At 45.7% G+C, this 23,634-nt stretch overlaps 1 protein-coding gene across 4 annotated transcripts in view; it reads right to left on the reverse strand.

Moving 5' to 3' along the window:
* Window positions 1-23,634, reverse strand: part of KDM6B (lysine demethylase 6B) — an 823,670-nt gene that overhangs the window by 234,732 nt on the left and 565,304 nt on the right. For 3 of the 4 annotated variants that reach the window (XM_086946061.1, XM_086946060.1, XM_086946064.1), the window contains one exon: window positions 7,687-7,763. The exons of the other annotated variant lie outside the window; for it this stretch is intronic. The gene's annotated coding sequence lies outside the window, so the exon portion shown is untranslated. The remainder of the gene's footprint in view (window positions 1-7,686; window positions 7,764-23,634) is intronic. 4 annotated transcript variants of the gene reach the window in all.

Consider the following 23,634-nt stretch of genomic DNA (forward strand, 5'->3'; position numbering starts at 1 on the left):
AAGTTGCTCGCACAGGTATGCCGGATTGAATAGTAGGTGGTAGTGGAGTGGTACATGGACTATTTGCCGGTGACATAGGCTCATATGTTTGATATGGACAATCAGGCAGGTTTACCTCACTTACTCTCTCCGAAGTAGATGAACACGAAGTCGGATGTCTAGAGTGTCCCTTGTGATGGACTTTCCAGGACAACTTGCAGTCACTATGTGTCCTTTGGTCTTTACAACTCTCAGTGGGTCAACAGCAAACAGTGTCCGTTTTTCCGCTTACCTCTGTCGAGTACTCGGTTCCCTCTGTTGAAGACTGTTTCCAGAGCGCGTTGGGACCCATAGGTTCTCATTTTGCACTTTCTAGAAGTGTCCATGGCACGAACCTTGCCAGTGTTTGTTGATCGGTCTGATGTCCACTGTGCTAGCTTAGTTTCAGAGGCTTTCCCAAATAGAAATGTGTCTGGTGGAGTGAGGGGTTGTCCGATAGGCACGAAGAGCTTGACACATGGCTTGTTTCAGAACCATTTTCTCCAATGGCATGCGCTACATTATTTGTTTGGGTTGCCCATGAAACGTTCAGCAACACTGTTGGCCTGAGGCCAGTGAAGTATGCTCTTTTGATGCTTAATGTTGAGTTGACTCAAACTCTGAATTCCTTGCTATTAAAAGGCAGGCCATTGTCTATTTTGAGAATAGCGGATAGACGCCATACTGCAAACATTTTATCAAGGAGCTGGATGACTGTCATGGGTTGTCGATAAGTCTTCTACCAAAGGAAAATATGAGTATTTATCAATGATATCAATAAGATTATGTCCATTTTCCAGGGTTCCAAAGAAATCAACTGCCTCTCTCCCAGGCATGTGCAGAAAGGTCAGATATAGTCAATGAATGCTGTGTCTCTTTGAGTGATAAGCAGCTACAAAGATGACACGCTTTCAGTTCTTTTCAACCCATTCATCGAGGCAAGGGAACCACACGATCTCTCAGGGGTCTTTTTTTTTTATTGTCAAATCTTTTTATTTCGTCCCCATAACAGGGGGTTGCAGTGAAGTGAGTTGCACACAGCGTTAAGCCTACAACCCAACAGGGCCGGCCGCGTTACATCATGAAAAATGGAAAACCGTTGCCAGTACTCAAGCTCAAAGATGTACACAGCGGTTTACCTACAACCCACAAGGGCCGGTTGCGTCACATTCAGTCAACAGAGCCTGTGAAATCACTGCACAAGATAGTTCAAACTTCGGAACATCTGTAACCATTAACCCCAAGAGGTAGAACTATAAGACCAAGATGGTCAAAACTTCAGTAGAACGACAGAAAAGGGGACAGCAAGATAAAGACAGTAGGAGTAGAGGAAAGGTGTAGACAAAGGGAGAGAAGAGCCACTGGGTGCCGGAGGTGAGTGCCGAGAAGGGGGATAAAGGGGCACTGTGTCAGTTGCCAGGGCAATCGACATTGCTACTAATGCTCAAGGCCTCTCATATCCAAACCTCATGCCAGCAGTCTACCGGGGTCAGGCGGAACTACAGCATCCTCCACTAATCGCAGCGCCCACAGCTTGGGGGGCATGTGACGCGCCTGTTCTGTGGTGCATAGATATTTCACCAGGGGTTGCCACACCGCTTTGTAGCGCACATCTCGGACCTGTAGCCGGACTGTGAGAAGCTCCATTGTCATGACATGCCAGAGACGTACAAACCACGCAGCAATGGGCGGGGTCTCAGGGCTCTTTGATTCAATATTATCAAAAAATGGTCGAACACTTTTCTTACAAAGGGAGTTAAAATTATGTCCGAGTATGAGCATGTTCTTGTCTGTTGGTAGCAGCAATAACCTGTTCAAGTGATAGAGCTGCTTGTGTACTTGACCTCACAATAAAGTTAACAAACTCTTCAGCCACTTTGGATGTTTGACCGTGGCGCTGTAGCGGCACTCAAAAAAAGTAATCAGCAGGGTTATGACCTTTTCCCTGCTTGTGTACAATATCCTAATCATATTCTTGCAGTCGCAGACTCTCAATGTGAGGGGCATCTTTGCCCTTGGGTTTCTAAAGATGTTGATTAACACCTGATGATTGTTAATGATGGGGAAATGTTTTCCATACAGAAACATGAAAATGTTAACAGGCCCAGACCACACTCTCCTTCTCCGGCTGAGAACAGGCATGTTAAGTTTCAAGACAGACTTCGACTGGCATAGACCACAATGTCTCTCAGCGTTCGGATGACCTCTGTGTAGAACAAGAACAGTTCTCAGCCACACCAGTATTGCATCTACTGTGATCTCAGGATCTAGTTTGGGGTCAAAGTAGGCTATTTCAGTTGCATTTAAAATCACATATTTTATACTTTGATCACATTCAGGGGTCCAGTGAAATGGGACATTTCACTTTGTCAAGTCTAAATGGGGCACTCACTGTAGCAGAGCCACAAATATACCCTGAGCAATAACTGACCAGAAGGATCGCAGCACGGTTACATCTTGTGAGGGGCAAGTAGATGACAATGCTTATAACTTATCCTGGTCAGGAGTCATTCCTCCCTCCGAGAATATGTGCCCAGAGAACTTGGGAATGTTCTTGTTAAACTTACTTTGCTGCATTCAGAGTGAGACCTACATCAGCAACTAACTGACACACTTGTGTAAGGGCTTTGTCATGTTACTTTTATTGTCCCAAATACCAATATGTCATAACTGTAATTGAAAGCATGTGTAACAGACTGAATTATTTGGCTTATAACATCTTAAAATATTTCTGCAGCTGAAGATGTTGCAAAACTTAGTCTTTTGTATCTGAAGAAACCAACATGAGTTGAAAAAGTAGCAAGAAAACAACAAACGACAGACCAGATGAGTGGAAAAAGTAGTAATGTACCTGCAATTAACTTATAGCTTGAGTTGATGGTTTCCCTTGTTCAAATCGAGACAACTTTGGCTCCATTCAATTGCATGATCATGTCTGCTATGTGAGGACCAGGATGTCTTTCTCTCTCAATTGCTTTATTTGCCTGGCGTATATCAACACCTATGCGCACAGCACATCCACTGTCCTTTTGTGGCACTACCACTATAGGCGAAACACATGGCATAGGACCGGTTGAACGTTCAGTGATATCATGTTTTAACAGTCTCTCTAGTTCTTTCTCGACAGAGTCTTTCAAATTAAGGCAATTCTGTGGGGTCATTGAGCAAGAGGGTGAATGCTCTCATTGATATGAAGTTGCACTTTCATTGTCTTGAGTATCCCTCAACCATGAAACAACGTTGGGAACTTGCTCACAATCTCAGACAGTGTGAAGGTTGTAATTGAGTAATTTCAGTTTCATGTCAGCAGTGGTGGCTAAACTACTAGACCAACACTAGATGAAGTTCCTTGAAGTACATGGATTGGTGCTTGTACGGACCTAGTTTTGTGTTGCATGGTTGCTATGAATTATCCTTGGCTTTGCAGGTTCACAAGCAGCCCACATGTACACCTTTGTGCCTGGTGGAGTCAGGCAAGACACAAGGGACAGGCTGTTAAACTTCTCCGCGGGTATGATGTTAATTTAAGCACCACTGTCTAAAATGAAAGTTATTGGTTGATCATAGACTTTCATTGTGATTTTGGGACATTGTCCAAATGAACTTTGCTATTTCATTTGGTGGATTTCTTTTGAACTGTGATCATTTTGGTAAAAAGCTATTCCTACATGCGCACGTCGTTCCTTGGTGGCTACCATTAACTCACACCCATATTCTTCATCGGCACTCATAAAAATGTCGATGAGCCTCTGCATGATATGCTCGATGACAATAGGTTTGGTCTTATTTTATTTATTTTGAAAGTTTTATAGAGCGCGAACAAGACCCTTGCGGGTATCAGAGCGCTTTACAGTAAATGTGTATAGGCATATCAAACAATAAAATTAAGCAGGACCATAAGAATAACATCAGAAAGCTTAATAAACAAAAGGACAAAATCAAACATTAAGGATAAACAGGACCAAAATGAATAGCAGCAAAGACAATCACAGATAAAAGGACAAATCCAATATGGTGCAGAACCGGACAGGTCGGTCTGAAGGGTGATGGTAATACATTGATGATGAGAACGTCAAATAAATAGAACAGACTGTACATATTTATTTATTTATTTATTTTGAAAGTTTTATAGAGCGCGAACAAGACCCTTGCGGGTATCAGAGCGCTTTACAGTAAATGTGTATAGGCATATCAAACAATAAAATTAAGCAGGACCATAAGAATAACATCAGAAAGCTTAATAAACAAAAGGACAAATCAAACATTAAGGATAAACAGGACCAAAATGAATAGCAGCAAAGACAATCACAGATAAAAGGACAAATCCGATATGGTGCACAACCGGACAGGTCGGTCTGAAGGGTGATGGTAATACATTGATGATGAGAACGTCAAATAAATAGAACAGACTGTACATATAAAAAGCAAAGCAGTGAGGTACACAGCAAGGGCGAAACATGCAGATCATGGTAGTGGCAAAAATTGAGTAGGTTGATAGGTAGGATAAAAAGCAAAGCAGTGAGGTACACAGCAAGGGCGAAACATGCGGATCATGGTAGTGGCAAAAATTGATTAGGTTGATAAGTAAAAAGCAAAGCAGTGAGGTACACAGCAAGGGCGAAACATGCAGATCATGGTAGTGGCAAAAATTGAGTAGGTTGATAGGTAGGATAAAAAGCAAAGCAGTGAGGTACACAGCAAGGGCGAAACATGCGGATCATGGTAGTGGCAAAAATTGATTAGGTTGATAAGTAGGATGAATGGAGTAGGGGTTTTCACAGTCATGTGGGGGGCAATCATTTTGTCCTTATTTTTGTCCTACATTTCCATTTTCTTTTGCTCTGCAGACCGTTATGAGGTTGTTCTCTTTCCCGCAATCTTCACAAGTCTGTCCTGTGGCTCGACATTGACCTTAGTGGGGAAACTTAAAATCTACATCAGAAGCATAATCTTGTTTTCACTAGTGCTTGCTTTTCACAATCATGGCTGATTCATGTTAGGCTGTTCCCGTTTTCACTTCAGCAGTTTGTCGATCTGCTTGCTCTTCGGCTCTTGCAGCCATTTGCATTTTCTCCAGGCTGTGTTTCTCTCAACCTGCATCTTCTAAAAGAGTCAGAAAGGCAGCCACTAATAATTCTGAATCGCATGGCTTCTTACTTGGTAAAATCACAGAACTTGCAATGTTTAACGAGTGTCTCAAGTCTTTCAACAAACTCATCCATCGTTTCACCAACCTGTTTTTCGTGTTTGGCTGAAGATGTATCTTTCACAGTCAATGTTTGGCATTGATTTAAACTTGGTTTCCAACACCTCTTTTGCCTTTTTGGTATATTTTGCTTCAGTTGGCAAGATTTTTTTTTTATCACTTCTTTCACTCCCTCACCAGCAAGATTCTTTGAGTAGTTAATGATCTTCTTCTAGCGCATCTATGTTTTGATCCATGCAGCCCACTAGGCACCAACGTTCCAGTTCTTCACTGCGTCGAATGGCGGTGGTAAGAACACAGCTGCATTGCATTTTGCACTTTCGTTTTTTCTGCCATTGAGAGCACATGCTGTTCAGAAAGATTTTTCAAAATCCTTGTACTTGAACTTCGGTCACCACTTCCAATCTGAGTACGGTATGGCACTTCACTCACTTGTACCGGTAAGTAAGCTTCTGCTTTTGTACCTGGTTATCACTGTCTTTAGAATTTGCTTGGCATGGATGAAGGCTCTTTGTTCTGGCGCAATGTAGCATCTCTTCCTTTGGCCGTACTAGTGGATTCTAGCAGGCTTTTCTAATGTGCTCTTCTAACAAGCCTTCAACTTCTCTACGGGCCATGTATACGCTGGAGTAGCGGGTTGACTCCACACACGTCTACCTCAGACTGCTTTGCATCAATCTGGGCCGCACGTGGCACGCACAAGCAGTTTGCTAGATCCTAGTCAGCTCTCGGGGAGAGCAGTCCTGTTCTTCTGGGCCACATATCTCCTACTCGTCACCAGTTGCCGCCTCCACCCCAGCCAGGAAGCACGTAAATGAAACACGCCACACTAAGCTCTGTAACAGACTTCTTTATTCTTCAGGATAAAATTACACACCTCCCAGCAGCTAACGTAATTGTCTAAAGTCCTCTCAGAACCACAAGGGTCCTAATCAGGCCTTGAAAAATCTACCTGCCCACTTGCTATGGCAAGTCAGATTTTATCAGGTCGACCTATTTTTAGCACCTACTCATTCGTTCTGGCGAGTGAACATAAGCAGGGAAGATACACATGTTTTCTACATTCAGAAAGTGCATGAGCAATAAGGACGTCTTTAAATCTTGTTTTTATCGTGACACATTGCGGTCTATTCCAGGACAGAGGTCAAATTTCAGTTTGTCTTGTTACTATTGTTGCTGATCTTATCCTGGAAAATTGTGTTTACTTTACTTTCTCTTATTACAGTTAGAGGTTTTTGTCAAGTGAGTTGTCTGACAATCATTGTGAAACAAAAGGCTGTAAGATGTCAGTTTTTTTAACAACATTTAAACAGCTTGTTAATGAATAGTACAAGTACTTCAAAATATATCAGGAATTACAAAATATTTTTTTGGGGTAATTCATAGGTGTTCATGCAATCCAAGATTTAAATAGGAGTAAAACAAATCGGAACACTTCACTTGGTGATGTGCAGATGACATTTACAAAAGCTCGATTTCCAAACACTAGAAAAACTGTCACTCACACCCTAGTCACAAGCAAGGTGGGACTATGGGAACACCCTCTGTGCAGGGATCACCAATCATCTCACTAGAAGACTACAAAACATCCAGAAGTTGGCAGCCAGAGTCACCCTTAACGGTCCACACACAACTCATCATACTACACCTCAGGGAAACTACACTGGCTCCCAATGCACAGACACACTCAATTCAAACTCCTCACACACACATTCAAGGCACTATAGAACTCGGGCCCTACCTACCTGAACAGGCACATCCTGTTCCAGCAACCACCTAGGCACCTCAAGACTTCTATTCGCACACATCCCACGCATACACCGAACCAGCTCAGGCTTTTTTTTTTAAGCCTCGCTCCTAAAGCGTGGCATGACCTTTCACCTGACTTCACAGCCTCTCCCTCTTTTTGAATTCCACAAGAAGCTGAAGACCTAGTTTTCCAATTAAACAACCTACCATAGGCAGGGCTAGGCACACATACCTGCTCAAGGCAAGGATACCCTTGCGGAGAATAGTGCACTTTACAAGTACACAACACCTCAGAAATAGCTAACTACTATAGAATCCTTTGGTATGACTAAAGATACAAGAATTCATTGGGGCAGTCCAAGATCCCACCATGACATGCATAAACTTCAGACTCCTGGGAGGGAATGTCAGAAGCCTTGCCATGAACCTAATGCATGAGTATGACCCCCTAACAGGCCAGTCAAACATAGATGACAGAAACCACTGGGACAGCAACTGACAATAGAACCCATGGGCATTAAACACAATTTAGCCTTCCCTAGCACTTTGGCACTAATCATGATATGCATTCTCGCCTCACCTGTAGACTTCTGCAGCAGTTTAAGGGTGTGCAATACAGCTCTCCCACTGAATGTGTGGGCAAAAGGTCATTTGGTGGATGTATTAACAAAAGAAACCACAAGCGTTTTGTAGAGATAAACCTGACGCATTACCTTAGTTTCAACCTTCACTCCTTTTGTGCCGACGTGAACTTTAGCACTGGCGATAAGGGCAGCAACAGTTTACCTCCCTGTAACACAAGAGCAGGTACAGCATATGTGAACAGTGCCACCAATCAACTCCCCCACCGACCACAAAGGCAAAGTGCAAGAATTAATTTTAATACATTTTCCTCAGAAGATATTCCTCAATTAGAAAATTGCTGTCCGTAATGCATTTGGTGTATGTTAGGGAAGGGCAGCAACAGTTTACCTCCCTGTAACACAAGAGCAGGTACAGCATATGTGAACAGTGCCACCGATCAACTCCCCCCACCGACCACAAAGGCAAAGTGCAAGAATTAATTTTAATACATTTTCCTCAGAAGATATTCCTCAATTAGAAAATTGCTGTCCGTAATGCATTTAGTGTATGTTAGGGAAGCTTGAGCTGCTGCCTGTGCTGCACTTTTTCTTATTGAGGAAAAAAATATCACAAGCTTCCCTCTCACAGAGAACAAGCGCAGCATGTGAAGCATTGCAAGTATCATTTATATACACAAACTGGAAAAGCAGAACAAGAAGTAGTGGCAGATTTCACCACAGGACAAGTACGTACAATATAGGCAGCAGGATAACAATTGTTCACCAAACAGAACAGGTACAGCACTGGCACAAAAAGTGTAAGCTTTTGGTATGTACTACTTAAAAGGTGCAGAGGAAGCCTCGAGAAATCTACTCCCCCATTCGCTATTGCGAGTCCGATTATACCCGGGCAAGCTATATTTAGGGGCCTACTCACACTTTCTGGCAAGCTGAAAAAGAACAGGTGTTCTGTTCACTCAAAGTGAAGAAGCAATACAGATGCCTTTAAGGAAAATGCTACTTACCAGTATGCATCAGTTCTTGGAATGTAGGGCTGCAGATTCACACATTAGTACATAGATCGCCATCTGGTGGTGGGCCAGGATGAATACACTTTGTTGTTGTCCTGGAAGAGTCTTTGTATGGTAGATGACTCCTCCTTTGGGGCATAGTGCGCATGGGCATCGACTGCATCTTCAGATTGTTTTTCGCCATTAGGGAAAATGATGGAGTTGTGTGAGAACAAAAAGATGTCCATGTATAGTGTATCTAAGATATTACTGGAACAGATAAAGGTAGCCGGGTAGGCCGGTGGGGGTGTGTGAATTTGCTGCCGTACATGCCAAGAACAGGTGCATACTGGTAAGTAGCATTTCCTGTTCGAGGCATATGGTCTGCAGATCACACACTAGAGCATTGATTGCATAGCAGTTCTCTCCCTTAGCGGCGAGTACCAGTATCTGTTGCAGTGGTTTGTAATAGTGTTTTGAGTATAGCCTGGCCCACACTAGCTTGTTGTTTTGCTTGCATATCTACACAGTAGTGCTTTGTGAATGTAGGCGGTGTAGACCATGTAGCTGCTTTGCAGATACCATCCAAGGGAATGTTCCCTAAAAAATGCCATAGAGGCCCCTAGTTTACGGGTAGAATGAGACCTAGGCGGAATGGGCTTTTTGGTAGCAAATCTGAATACATTTAACAATCCACCTTGCAATCCCAGTTTTTGAGATGGGATTACCTTTATGTGGAGGGGAAAAAGGCACAAAAAGCGGTTTTGTTTTATGAAATGGCTTTGCACTATCAATATAGTAGAGGAGAGTTCTTTTTACATCTAATTTATGGAGAGCTCTTTCAGCAACTGTTTGAGGTTGAGAGAAGAATATTGGCAATTCAATAGACTGATATGGAATGGTGAAATGACTTTTGGAAGGAATTTGGGATTTGCCTTTAGAACCATTTTGTTGTGATGGAGTTGCAAGAATGGTTCTTGAATTATTAATGCCTGAATCTCACTTACTCTTCTGAGTGAAGTAATAGCAATTAAAAAAGCAACTTTCCATGAAAGAAATTGTAAGTCACACTTATGCAAGGGTTATAATGGAGGACCCATAAGCCTAGTGAGAACAATGTTTAGATTCCATACAGAGGAGGGTGGTACCCTGGGAGGAATTATTATTCTCTTGAGACCTTCCATAAAGGCTTTGATGGCAGGAACTCTGAATAATGACAGATGCTGTCTGTTTTGAAGGTAGTACAAAAGGGGGTGGTGATGGACGGAGCATTTGAACCAATCAAACACTCACACCCGGTCAACAGATCTGGGTTTAATCCATCACCGTTCTTTAGCCCACTCTGCCACCCCAGATCAGACATGGCCATATGCAAATCAGTCTGACCCTGTGCCGCATGGGAACAGTCCAGCCCGAACTGCCAAGTGTGTTTTGGTGCCGAAGTGGACTTTGGTTTGACTTGTTTCAGTACTGGAGTTGGCTTCGGTTTGATAGCTTTTCGTGTGGAAATTGGTTTCGGTGCTGAGCTTGTTTTCGGGTCGACTGATTTGGGTACAGAGGTTTGCTTCGGTGCCGGAGTTAGTTTTGGTTTAGGGACCTTTTTGTTTCTCGGGACCGACCGGCTGACTTGAGCCCGAATCGCCTGGAGGCTTTCTGGTAGTCTTCGTTGCTGGGCCGGAAGGCGTGGCGTCGGAAGTTTGTGATCGGTGTGCACCTGAACCCGGAGGTGGAGGTGGAACCGAAGCCTGGCCCGGTATGGGGGTGTGAGCAGGGTCGACGTTTGTACTCACTACATGTTGACCAGTTGGAAAGGGATAGTCATCGTCTGCTTGCTCTTCGGCTCCGGAAGCTGAATCCTCTGCTCCGGAAACGATTACTTCTTCCTGCTGTTCTTCTTTGGGCTCTAGATCCACTGGAGTCTCTTCAACGATGATGTCTGGTACCGACTAAGAGGATTGTGTCATGACTCTTCGCGCTCGTCGGTCCCTGATAGTTATCTTGGACCGGAACGAAGCGCAGTCCTGGCAATCTCGGCTGTTGTGCTCCGGGGAAAAGCACAGATTGCACATTTCTTGTAGATCAGTGTGAGGAAATTTGTGTCCACACTGAGGGCACTTCTTAAAGGGTGTTCTTTCCATGAGCCGAAGGCCCAGTTGGGCCCAACGATTGCCGGATTCGAGAAGTGCAGGCTTTTTCGACGCGAGTATGAAGGAAATTGAGAGCAAATCCGACCGTAGAAATCAAGGAATGGGCGTCGAAAGTAGATCGGTAACAGGACCGAGCGACAAACACGTCCGAGCCAGATGGCGGAAAAAAACAATCTGAAGATGAAGTCGATGCCCATGCGCACTATGCTCCAAAGGAGGAGTCATCTACCATACAAAGACTCTTCCAGGACAACAACAAAGTGTAATCATCAGGGCCCACCACCAGATGGCTATCCATGCACTAGTGTGTGATCTGCAGCTCTTATGCCTCGAACATCTTGTTTTTAGCCGGTCACATGTGCTTTGTGTTCAGTAACAGGTCAAAGTTTGTTTACATAGTCTTACAATGTCTTCTCTTTCTCTGACTGCAGAGTTCCAGTGTTTTGTAAAGTGATAACTTACTGTATAAAGTGTGTGAAATTAAAGGCTTTAGGGCGTCAGTTTTTTTTTTTAATCTAACACATTTAAATATGTAACACTTTACTTGCTGATGTGCAAATGATAACTGTTTTGTGAAACCCAATTTTCACAGATTATTGTTTATACACTATATAGATGTATCAATAAAACTACATGTTAGAGGGAACGATTTTGGCTATATCAAAGGTAAATTTACTATCTGTGAATGACCGCGCTCTACCACGTTATGCTTGGTAGTATAGGGCCATATATACAAAACCTATTATGCGGGCTGAAATGGACCAATTCACAGAATCGGGTCTTTTGCGACCGCAAACATTTATTTTTAAATGTACAAAAGCCAAATTGCAATTTGGTAAGCTGTTATCGAATCGCAATTTGGGATGTGAGTCAGTATTTGGATGGGTCATGTTTAGGGCATCCCTTTTTTATACTGATTCCCAGTGGTATATATGAATGCTTTGCGACCAAATTATGGTGGCAAAACTTTCATTTTTATTTTACCGACACTTCAAGGGTGGTGGTAACCATTCACAAATATTTTTTTAAGAGGGGGCAGTAGTCCTATGGACCGCTGTCTTAATTAAAAAGAAAAAAAATTGAACCAATTAAGTTTCTATTTTTTTTTTAACACATCCAATTTTTCTTTTAGGAAAATTAGCTGCATGAAAAAATCTTCAAAAAAAAAAAAGTCCGACATGGTAGCCACATTCCTGTGTTGGCTCCAATTCCTAATGGGTTGCAAACTGCACTCATTGATATTCATGAGGCAGGTCTATTATGACCCCATTAGAAATAGCTATTTCCAACTTCTAGGCTTTTGTACACTATGTTTTGCAATTTCCTAACTGCGATTTGCAAAGTATCTCAATTAAGAAATCGCAATCTCTAAATTCTTTACATATGGCACCTTGTTTATTAAAAGTGAGTTTTAAAACATGAACTGAGAAACACTACTGCCCCTGCTCTGAGGGCAATGCAAATAGTGAAATAAGAGGAACGTTGGGGATCACACGTACCCTATATGTAGGATAGTCTTATACATAGAGCAAAAGTTTAGACATCCAGAACGCTGCACAAAACTGATCGTCAACCTGCCAAAACACTGCCACATCTCCCAGCACCTGCGCACACTCCACTTGCTTGCCGTTGTGGCGAGAATCACCTTCAAGATATTCACCCACGCACACAAGGCCGTCCACAGCACCGACCACCATACCTGAAGAGCCGACTCAAATTCCACACACCCCAAATGACCCTATGATCAGCCCAGCTCTCCTACGCCGTGGTCTTCTGCACCAGGAAGACCAGATCGGGAGGCCGCTCCTTCTCCTTCCTCGTGGCCAAAGCCTAGAACGCCCTTCCGCTCCACCTCACACAGACATCGCGCCCCATCTTCGCAAGAAACCTCAAACCTGGCTCTTCGACAGATCCCCCCCCCCCCTCCTTGATGGTGGATCCTGTATCCCCCCCAGCGCCTTGAGACCCTTACGGGTGAGTATTCGCTCTTAAACTCCAAATTGATTGTCTATTTAATCAAACAAAAGGTTTTTTTTTGTACAACAGAAATGCTACACTCACACATTTAAAGGTGCATTTCCAATTGATAATGAAGAAAAAGGCAACTCTAAAATAAAACATTGGCCTAGGATTACACAATTTGAGAACAGTTTACCGGTCAAGTACATTAGTCTGGTCAAGTAGATTATTCAAGTAACTAAACCTCCAGGTCAAGTAACATTTTTTTGATTTTTCGAGGACTGCAAGATTGGCAGTAGCAGAGCAAACTGTGCTTGTGCACACCAAAGATATGACAGACGGCACCGTGCAAGGAACTCATAAAACATACAGTACTGGCAGCAACATCATTAGCTTTGTATACACCATATAGGTATAAAAAGAACAAAAGTAGTACAAGCGCAGGAGTTCCGGGTACCACACGATATTTGCTTAGTTTGTCTTCTCTGGCATTCAGGGACCTTGTCAGGTGATGGGTGACCAGGAAGCCGCCTAAGCGCTCCAACCATATTCAGAGACACAAAACCACTTGGCACAGGACCCCACTCGCCTTGATTATTTTATTGCAGTACCACATGGCGGTTGTAATGTTCCAGAGAACATGCACCAGTCTCCCCTTGATGGATGACAGGAAGGTTTTCAGAGCCAGAAAAATGGCGTGTCTCTTTAGCAGACTGATAAAAAGTCAGTTGCCTACTTTCCACAGGTCACTTTGAACCCGGCTGTGATGCATCAGTCACCACTGTGGACAGTAAAGGGCCCGGCAACTAGACAAATTGTGGTTTATCAGCCACCACTGCAGATGCTCAGCTGGCTGCTTCAAGACCTATAATGTTGGAAAAGCATCCTCAATGATGGGCCTACAGAGAGGTTGTGAGGAAATGGGGTGTAAAATATGGTATGGTTGTGAGACTTCATAGTGTAATACACTTAACAACCCCTTTAACACCCTTAGGTTTGTTTTTTCAAACCTTCAACTCAACACAGAGTAGCTTTGGCTCTGAGCCGCAAGGTTTACAGAAAGGAACAAGTGTAAAGCATTTAAACAGCACCAAAACAATTGAAGAAGAAATCGACAACACCATAGAAATCCGATACAAATTTATAAAAAGACAATTTTTATACACCACAATGAAAATGATCCACTGAAGGGTTCTGGAGATATGGAATTAACAAGGTATAGTAAATAAATGCGTTACTTACCTGTAACTGCAGTTATCCAGTATTGGTGTCTTTCATAGATTCACATGCCTGAATCATTCCCAATCATTCCCCCTCCACCTTCCATTTATGGCCAATGCCTCCACGCGCAGCGTCCACGCGCTTCGGCCACGCCGAAGGTGCGCCAAAGGTAAGCCCGTCTACGCCCGTCCGCGCCCAGCGCCAGACCCCCTGCCCCTCGCGCTCCCCAGCCCCCCCGCATTACCTACGATGCCGCCACCCTCCTAGCCCTTAACCCCGGTCGCGCCCCCAACTGCGTCCAAGCCGCTCCTGGACACACCCATGGACCTTTCTCTTGCTACTCCTGCAAATTCAGCGGCACCGTCAACATCTCCGCTACGACCACACCACAGACCCCCGACCCCAACCACCTACAATGCATCCTTCTCAACACCCGATCAGTCCACAGACACGCCATTGACCTATGGAATCTACTAGACACCATTTCTCCGGACATCGCCTTCCTCACGGAAACATGGATGAACGCTTCCTCCGCACCAGACATCACCATTGCCATCCCTGAAGACTATAAGATCACTCGCAAAGACCGTACAAGCCACACAGGAGGAGGGATCGCTATCGTCCATAAGAAATCAATCCGCATCTCAACCAGCTCTGACGCCAACCTCGCCAACTCCGAACACCTCCACTTCCAAATACACATCGACCCCAAGACCACACTCAGAGGCACCCTCCTCTACAGACCACCAGGACCCCGAGCTAAATTCAGTGATGACATCACGGACTTCATCACTCCACACGCGCTCCCCTCCAAAGACTACATCCTTCTGGGAGACCTCAACTTTCACCTTGAAAAGATCGACGACCGCAACACCGCCACCCTCGTGGACAACCTCGCCAACCTCGGACTTAAACAACTAGTCACTTCCCCCACCCACATCGCAGGTCACACACTCGACCCAATCTTCACCTCCAGCAACCATGTCTCCTTCAGCCACACCACGGACCTCCTCTGGACTGACCACAGCTGCGTTCACTTCACCTACAACAAACCAAAACCCAACATCCACCTCCAACCTACCCTGCAAAGAAACTGGAACAAAATCACCACGGACCAAATCTCCGCATCGCTCCTTCGAAACTCCCCAGCCCTCTCTTCTAACACCAACGAAGCCGCCGCCAACCTCACCCTATGGTTATCCAACACCGCCGACACCTTAGCACCACTGAAAAAACGTCAAAGCAAACCTGGCAGCAAGAAGGCCTCATGGTTCAACGATGATCTCAAAAAGTCCAAGAAACTCTGCCGCTCCCTTGAAAAGGCCTGGAAAAAAGACCCAACCACCAGCACCAAGGACGCCTTCAAAAGCGCCACCCGCACTCACCACCAATTGATCCGAAAAGCCAAGAAAACAGCATTCAAGGATCGACTTGACAACAACGCCCACAACAGCAAGGAACTTTTCAACATCGTCAAGGAATTTTCCAATCCCTCGGCCAACTCCAACGACATCACCCCCTCTCAAATCCTCTGCGACTCCCTAGCCTCATTTTACCACAACAAGATTGCAGACATCCACAACAGCTTTGACAACCAACCCGGAAACCAACCCACCCTACCATTTGCTGATCATCTTCCCCCCGTGAACACCCTTAACGACTGGAACCCAATCTCCACTGAGGACACCATCCGCCTAATGAATTCCATCCACTCAGGATCCCCCACAGACCCATGTCCTCACCACATCTTCAACAAAGCAGACTCCGTCATAGCACCGCACCTCCGAGACGTCATCAACTGCTCCCTCAACTCCGCCACCTTCCCGGAAGACTGGAAACACGCTGAACTCACCGCCCTTCTGAAAAAACCAACAGCAGACCCCACCGAACTCAAAAATTACCGCCCCATCTCGCTTCTTCCATTCCCGGCCAAAGTCATCGAGAAAGCTGTCAACAACCAGCTCGCCGCCTTCCTCGAAGCCAACAAATCCCTCGACCCCTCACAATCTGGCTTCCGAGCAAAACACAGCACTGAGACCGCCCTCATCGCAGCAACAGACGACATTCGAACTCTTCTGGACAATGGAGACACAGTCGCCCTCATCCTCCTTGACCTCTCTGCAGCTTTCGACACAGTCTGCCACAGCACCCTTTTACAACGCCTCAATAACATCGGAATCCAAGGAAAAGCACTTGAATGGATCACCTCGTTCCTCACCGGAAGAACCCAGAGAGTCCGCCTTCCTCCATTCAAGTCCGAGGCCTCTGAAGTCATCTGCGGCGTACCACAAGGATCCTCACTCAGTCCCACCCTCTTCAACGTATACATGAGCCCCCTCACGGCCATCGCACGCCAACACAACCTCAACATCATCTCTTACGCGGACGACACTCAACTGATCCTTTCCCTCACCAATGACCCCAGCACCGCCAAAACTAACCTACACGAAGGAATGAAAGAAGTTGCCGAATGGATGAAACAAAGCCGTCTGAAACTGAACTCGGACAAAACAGAAGTCCTCATCTTAGGTACATCCCCCTCTGCATGGGACGACTCCTGGTGGCCAGAAGCCCTCGGAAAAGCACCTATCCCGACAGACCACGCACGGAACCTAGGCGTCATCCTGGATTCTTCACTCTCAATGAACAGACAAGTCAGCGCCGTATCCTCTTCCTGCTTCAACATTCTTCGCATGCTCAGAAAAACATTTCGCTGGATCCCCTCCGAAACAAGGAAAACAGTCACCCACGCTCTGGTCACGAGCCGACTGGACTACGGAAACACCCTCTACGCAGGTACTACCGCAAAACTCCAGAAGAAACTCCAACAAATCCAGAACGCCTCAGCCAGGCTCATATTAGACATCCCACGCAACGAACACATCTCTGGTCACCTTAAAAACCTCCACTGGCTACCCGTCAATAAGAGGATCACTTTCCGTCTGCTTACCCACGCACACAAATCACTCTACGACATCGGACCAGATTGCCTCAACTCACGACTGTCCTTCTACACCCCCTCCCGCCAACTACGTTCTTCCAGCCAAGCCCTCGCCACTGTACCTCGCATCAACAAGACCACCATGGGAGGCAGATCCTTTTCATACCTGGCTGCTAAAACATGGAACTCACTCCCCGCTTACCTTCGCCTTACCCAGAACCACCTAGCATTCAGAAAGCAACTCAAAACATGGATATTTGACAAATAATCCTCCTCCCCTTCCTAAGCGCCTTGAAACCCTCTGGGTATGTAGTGCGCTATACAAATTCCATGACTTGACTTCCATGACTTGACTCGTCGAGACGGGAGTCTCCGGTACATAGAAAAGTAATGTCCTATAGACATATATAGCGAGAATTAGGCCTAAGGCCTCACCTTAGTAGCCTATCTATGTCCTTTTGTAAAAAGGACCAAGCTCTAGAAGAGAGCCAATCAGCTAACACCTCCCTCTAGAACCTTCCTGTCAGGAGCCTCAGTCTCTCAGATTTTCGTACGCACCAAGCTAAGTAGGTGTAGCACTGATAGAGAGATAGGCGAGTCCTTCCCAGGGAGGCGGAGGGTTGCATGTGAATGTATGAAAGACACCAATACTGGATAACTGCAGTTACAGGTAAGTAACGCATTTCTTATCCAGTATTATGGGTGTCTTTCATAGGTTCACATGCCTGAATCAGAGTAGCAAGCAATACTTTGTGCACATTTCGGATGGAACAGCATATACAAGTCATTAGATAATACATATCATGCGACTATGAACCATCAATAGATATCAACAGGAAACAGTAACAGAGAAATGTGCTCATCATAAAAGGATGGAGGGATGGAGGAAGGCTCACCTCACTAGAATAGATGGCATAACACTGCTTGTCCCACTGCTGCATCCTTCATCAGCTCTGTATCCAGGCAGTAGTGCCTGGTGAAGGTATGCGGCGACTTCCATGTTGCCGCCCTGCAGATGTCAATAATTGGCACTCCAGAAAATAATGCCATAGAACTCGACATGGCTCTTGTAGAGTGCGCCCTGATTTTAGAGTGCAATGGATGTCCTGCTCTGTCGTGGCAGAAGGCAATTGCCGAAGAGATCCATCTGAAGATGCTTTGTTTGGACAGCGGTAGACCCTTTCTAGGTCTACTGAATGCTATGAAAAGTTGGTTGGATTTCCTGAAATATTTGGTTTTATCAATATAAAATTTTAGACATCTTTTAAGGTCCAATGAGTGCACGATCTCTCAGCTGCGGTGCTGGGATTTGGAAAGAATGATCTGAGAATCACCGGCTCATTTAAGTGGAAGTCAGAGGGAATCTAAGGAATAAACCTAGGATTGGTCCTTGAAATTACTCTGTCATCCCTAAACTGCAGGAAGGGGTCTTGGATGGAAAGAGCCTGCAGTTCACTGACCCTCCTTGCTGATGTAAGCGCCAGGAGGAGAGCGGTCTTCCACGAAATGTATTTTAGTTCTGCCCTGTGAATGGGTTCAAAAGGGTGTTTCATTAGTTGGTTAAGAACCAGATTTAGATGCCATGTTGGAGGGACCATTCGTGGACGAGGAAGAGACCTATAGAGACCTTTAAGGAATTGTTTTATCAGTCTACTAAACCAGAGAGAGGGCTCTCTGTGTCCTTTTAAATCGTGATATCGCCGCCAAATGTACTTTTATGGAGGAGTGGGCTAGGCCCGACTGCGCCAGATGAAGCAAGTAGGGTAATATTTGTTCTGGAGAGGTAGCGAAGGGACGTAGATCTTTTTCCGCACACCAGATGCAGAAGCGTTTCCACTTCAAGGAATAAGTCTTGTTGGTGCTGTCCGCTCGTGCCCTGGCTAGGATATCTTTACAATCCTGCGGAATGTTTAACTTGCTGAATTCTCGGTACTCAGGAGCCAAGCCGATAACCTGAGAGATTTCAGATCCGGATGTTGAATCCGCTTGTCGCTCATCGTGAGTAGAGATGGATGCTGACGTAGACGGATTGGCGGCTGCAGTGAGAGGTGATGAAGGTCTGTGAACCAATGTTGCCTCGGCCAGAATGGGGCTATCAAAATTAAAGTGAAAGGCTCCGCCTTCATCTTTCTGAGGGCTCTGGGAATCATTGGAAATGGCGGAAATGCGTACGCAAAGATGTTGCGCCATGCGATGGAAAATGCATTTCCGAGAGACCCTGGTTGGGGATGCCAACTTGCGAAGCTTTGGCATTTGGCGTTCTCCCTGGTCGCAAATAGGTCGATTTGCGGTGTTCCCCACCTTGAGAAGATGTGAGCGGTGGTCGCCATGTCTAGCTCCCATTTGTGAGATGAAGACCTCCGTCGACTTAAGGCTTCTGCGATGACATTGTCCTTGACAGTATCCGTCCTGCAGGTCCAAAGACATCATGAAATCTCCCTCCTCCAGTAGGCCCAAGATTTCTTGAATCTTGACCATGCGGAACGATTGCTTCTTTAAGAATGTGTTGAGCGCCCTGAGGTCTAGAATGGGCCTCCATTTCTTTTCCTTCTTTTGAATGAGGAAGAAGCGGGAGTAAAATCCTCTCCCCTTGTGAGCTGACGGTACTCGCTCTATTGCCCCTCTCTGAAGCATGACCGAGATTTCCTGAAGAAGCAATCGTAGGTTCTTGTAAGGCATAGGGCGAGGAGGGGTTGTTGGAGGGATAATTTCGAACTCTAAAGAATGTCCAAATTGAATTAACTGAAGGACCCACCGGTCCGTTGTTATCCTCATCCAGTTGTCGAGGAAATGGGTCAGTTTTCCTCCAATTTTGAAAGGAGGAGATGAGGGATGGACTGCCTGTAATAGTAGGTCATTGGCATCCGCCAGCGGGCTTTCGTTGGCCCTTTCCTCTAAAGTTGGACTTTCCAAAGGAGGACTGCCTGTTCTGTTGTTGTTGGCGCGGCTGGTACTGCGACTTGCCGTGGCGATAAGAATATGAGGATCTATTTTGATAATTGCCTCTGTAAGAGGATTGTCCTCTGCCTCGGTCCCCTCGAAAGACTGGTTTTTACATTGCAGCGTGCCAAGTGCTCTCGCTGTATCCGTGTCCTTTTTTATCGTTTATAGCGCTTTATCAATCTTTGCGCCAAACAGTTGTTGTCCATCATATGGCATGTCTAGGATTTTTGACTGCACCTCCTGTCTGAATGAGGTAGACTTGAGCCATCCCTGCCTTCGCAATACAGCTGCTCCTGCTAGTTGTCTGAAACCAGTCATTGCAACATCCAGAGCACAGTCTATTAATTCAGAGGCCGAAGACTGACCTTCTAGGAGCAGAGCTTGAACCTACTCCTTCGTGTCGTCCGGCAGTTCAGACAGATACAGAGCAATGTCTGCCCATAATTGTCTATTATATCTTCTAGCAGCGCCATAAGATTTGACACTTTTCTCGTCATTGCCGATGTGGTTGAGAATAGTTTTCCGATGTTATCCAGCTTCCTGCCCTCCTTATCTGGCGGGGCTGTTAGCGGTGAAGAGGGATTTCTGGAATTGTTCTGCGCCGCCTGTGTAACCACCGAGTCTGGTTGGTGTGCCCTGTAAAATAGCCTGGCGCCGATGTTGGGGCCTTATATTTTTTGTCTAATCTTGGAACCACCGTAGAAACTGAGGCTGGTGTCTGCATCGATTGTAGACCCTCTTTCCATATGTATTCAATGATGGGAATTGATTTCGTTGTCTTCCTAAGTGGCTCCTTGAAATCATAAAGGAAACAATCTCTTTCCTGAGACTCCATCGTTGTGTGGAATCTTTTGGCCGCTCTCTCCATCATACTGTGGAACCCTCCTATGTCCGCCGGTGGTGAACCTGATGTTGTTGGCTCTGGGGACGCTGGAGAAGAAATGATATAATCATCTCAGTCATCATGATTTGAAAGGATATCTTGGATCTTCCCTTCTTTATGAGGTTCTTCCTCATCTTCAGATGATGGTGGATCCTGTACTTGCTCCCTTTCCTGATGAAGCACTAAAGGTGGTGGTCTGGACCGTGGAGACGCAGCTGCCCTCGCCGATGGAGGAATAGACGCTGGTAAACAGACCATGGGCGTAACCTGACTCTGAACCTGTGCCTGAACATTATGCTCCTGGGTAATTTCAACATCATTGTCCTCTTCATCCGTACTTTGGCATTTGACCACTAGATGAGACTGACTGGTAGCCTGCGTGCTATCCTCCTCTTCCGACTCCTCATCTTGTAGGAGACGAGCCGGTGGTAATCTTTGCACCCTACTTGGGGACGTCATTTCAGGTGTAATTTCCATTAAAGGACTCGTCGACGATAGGATTCTAGACGATTTATCGTCTACGGAGCGTAGGTCTTGTGTCTGTCTCATCAACGGTGGAATAGTCGGAGACTGTTTTCATTGTGGCGTCGATGATGTCCTCGTCGACGGTGCCGCTGACGACTGTATGCCAGTCGTTGCTTTCGTTGTCGACGATGACTTTGTCGACGATACTCTCGTCGTCGATGGCACTGTCGATGGTATCTTTTTCGTCATAGATTGCTTCGTCGACGGTACACTCGGTCGACGAAGATGATGATGATTTCACCGACGGCACACTCGTCGATGATGAGGGCTTTGTCGACGGCAGAGGCGTCGACGGCGCTGGTCTCGTTGACGACGACTATTTTTCTTGATAACAATGATCGACGACAAAGGCTTACCCGCTGTCGATGAAGGTGTAGTTGTCGTCGATGACAAAAACGCAGACTATGCTGACGTCGTCAATACTGTCGTCGACATAGAGACAGACTTGAGAGGCAGTCTTCCTTTGGGCAGATGAGGGCGTCGACGATGTTGTTGTCGACGACGGCGCAGGCTTTTTGAAGGTGTGATCCTCCTTCTCAGACGCCGATGACTTTACCTCTGAAGACTTCTTTGCGGTCATCTTTGGAGGAGCGTCTGTAGGGCTAAGGGAAGCCACCCTTGGCCTTTTTAAAGACAGCTGTGAGGAGACCGAAGAGTACTCATCCTCCTCTGAAGACTCCAGATTGTCCCTGGTCTTGAGCCTGTTCAGCCAGAGTAAAAGACGTCCTTCTCTGTCTTTCAGCGTTTTAGTAGAAAAAGTTCTAAAATGTTTGCAGTCTTTTGCTGAATGGTCCGGATACAGGCAATACAAGCATGTCTTGTGCTGATCTTCAATATGTAACCTCTTTTTCCCATAAGAAGTACATTCTCTGAAGAGACCCCTCTTCTTCTGAACATCAGCTATAATCAGTTCTGAAGAAAATGTTAAGAAATAAGCTAAAGTGAGGAGAACTCAGGTGGAGACTCCCTTAGTGTGGTAGAACATCTGAGAGACTGAGGCTGCTGACAGGAAGGCTCTAGAGGGAGGTGTTAGCTGATTGGCTCTCTTCTAGAGTTTGGTCCTTTTTACAAAAGGACATAGATAGGCTACTAAGGTGAGGCCCTTAGGCCCAATTCTCTCTATATAGGTCTATAGGACATTACTTTTCTATGTACCGGAGACTCCCGTCTCGACGACGGGGAATGATTCAGGCATGTGAATCTATGAAAGACACCCATAATAATGGATAAACTTATTTCACTCAACCGCCAACAAGCATTGACCAATTCAATGACTTTGACACTTAGAAAAAGTTTGGGCTAGTTGTATTGCGGTCACCAAGTCACTTTTAAGCAACCAACTCCAGTAGGGAGCCGGTCAAGGGGATGAGCAAGGTCCTTAGAAACAGTATTTTGGCAGGGGGAAAACAGTTTTCAATCAGTTCCAACCACTACCATCCTTTGCAGGACGTTCCTATGGAAGTGGTCCTGATACAAGGAATGAAGGATGCTGTGGGTGCTATGAGGTCGCCCAGGGTCTTGCTGCAACTACTCCTCTGTCCATGAAGGGGGAAAGGCAAACCTGATCACAGGGTCAACATCCCAGAAAGTCCTCTTGGTACGGGCAGAAGCCTGGTGGCTCATGGACTACTGGTCGCCCAGTATCGCAGCCACAGGCAAATCCTTCCTGGGTCAATAACTTGTCCTCTGGGGGTCCCGGCTACACTTCAACACCACTGCCGGGTTCAGCAAATGCTGTTGCAAATTTGTAGGTCAGGTTCTTGTCCCTGGTGTTGTATGGCGCAGTTGGCAGTGAGTTTGAGACTTTGGGCTACCATCTTGCCCCAACAAGGTTTCTCAGCTGCTGTGTTCCTGTGCAGTGAACAGAACAGAAGGCCAGCTCACTGACCCTCGGAGTCTCTTGGCTTTGGCATTTGATCGAAGTTCAAGACTGAAACGTCTGGATTGTAGGCCAAATGTCCTGTACCTGTTGCTGTGGAGGGAAAACCCTGAATTCCTCTGTATCCCGGAATACCTAAAGAATGAAAGCCTCTGAAAGGAAATCAGGGAGGACTTCCGCTTATTTATAGTGAAACCCAATGATGGCAAAAGGTCTGCTGTTGTTGGCTCGTGGCTCACCACTGACTACAGTAAGCACACTTTCAGAAGCTATTCATCGAGATGATGGAATATAGAGATTCCAGACCTCTAACAATGGGCAGTGACTACTGCCATCACTTTTGTTAACACCCAAGGGGCACTGATCAGGCCAAAAGGGAGCATGACAAAGTGAAAATGCTACTGACCCACCTTGAACAACAGACAATACCTTTGGGAGTGCAGGACAGGTCTATGAAAATGTGCATTCTGCAAGTCCATTGACACCATCTAGTTAGCCAGGTTCAAAGCAGATAGAATCTGCGCCAAAGTGAGCATAGTTAATATGTCCCTCTGTGGGAAGGCATTGAGAGTACATAAATCCAATATAGG

Source organism: Lissotriton vulgaris, chromosome 12, assembly GCF_964263255.1.
Source record: "Lissotriton vulgaris chromosome 12, aLisVul1.2, whole genome shotgun sequence".
Lineage (NCBI taxonomy): Eukaryota > Metazoa > Chordata > Amphibia > Caudata > Salamandridae > Lissotriton > Lissotriton vulgaris.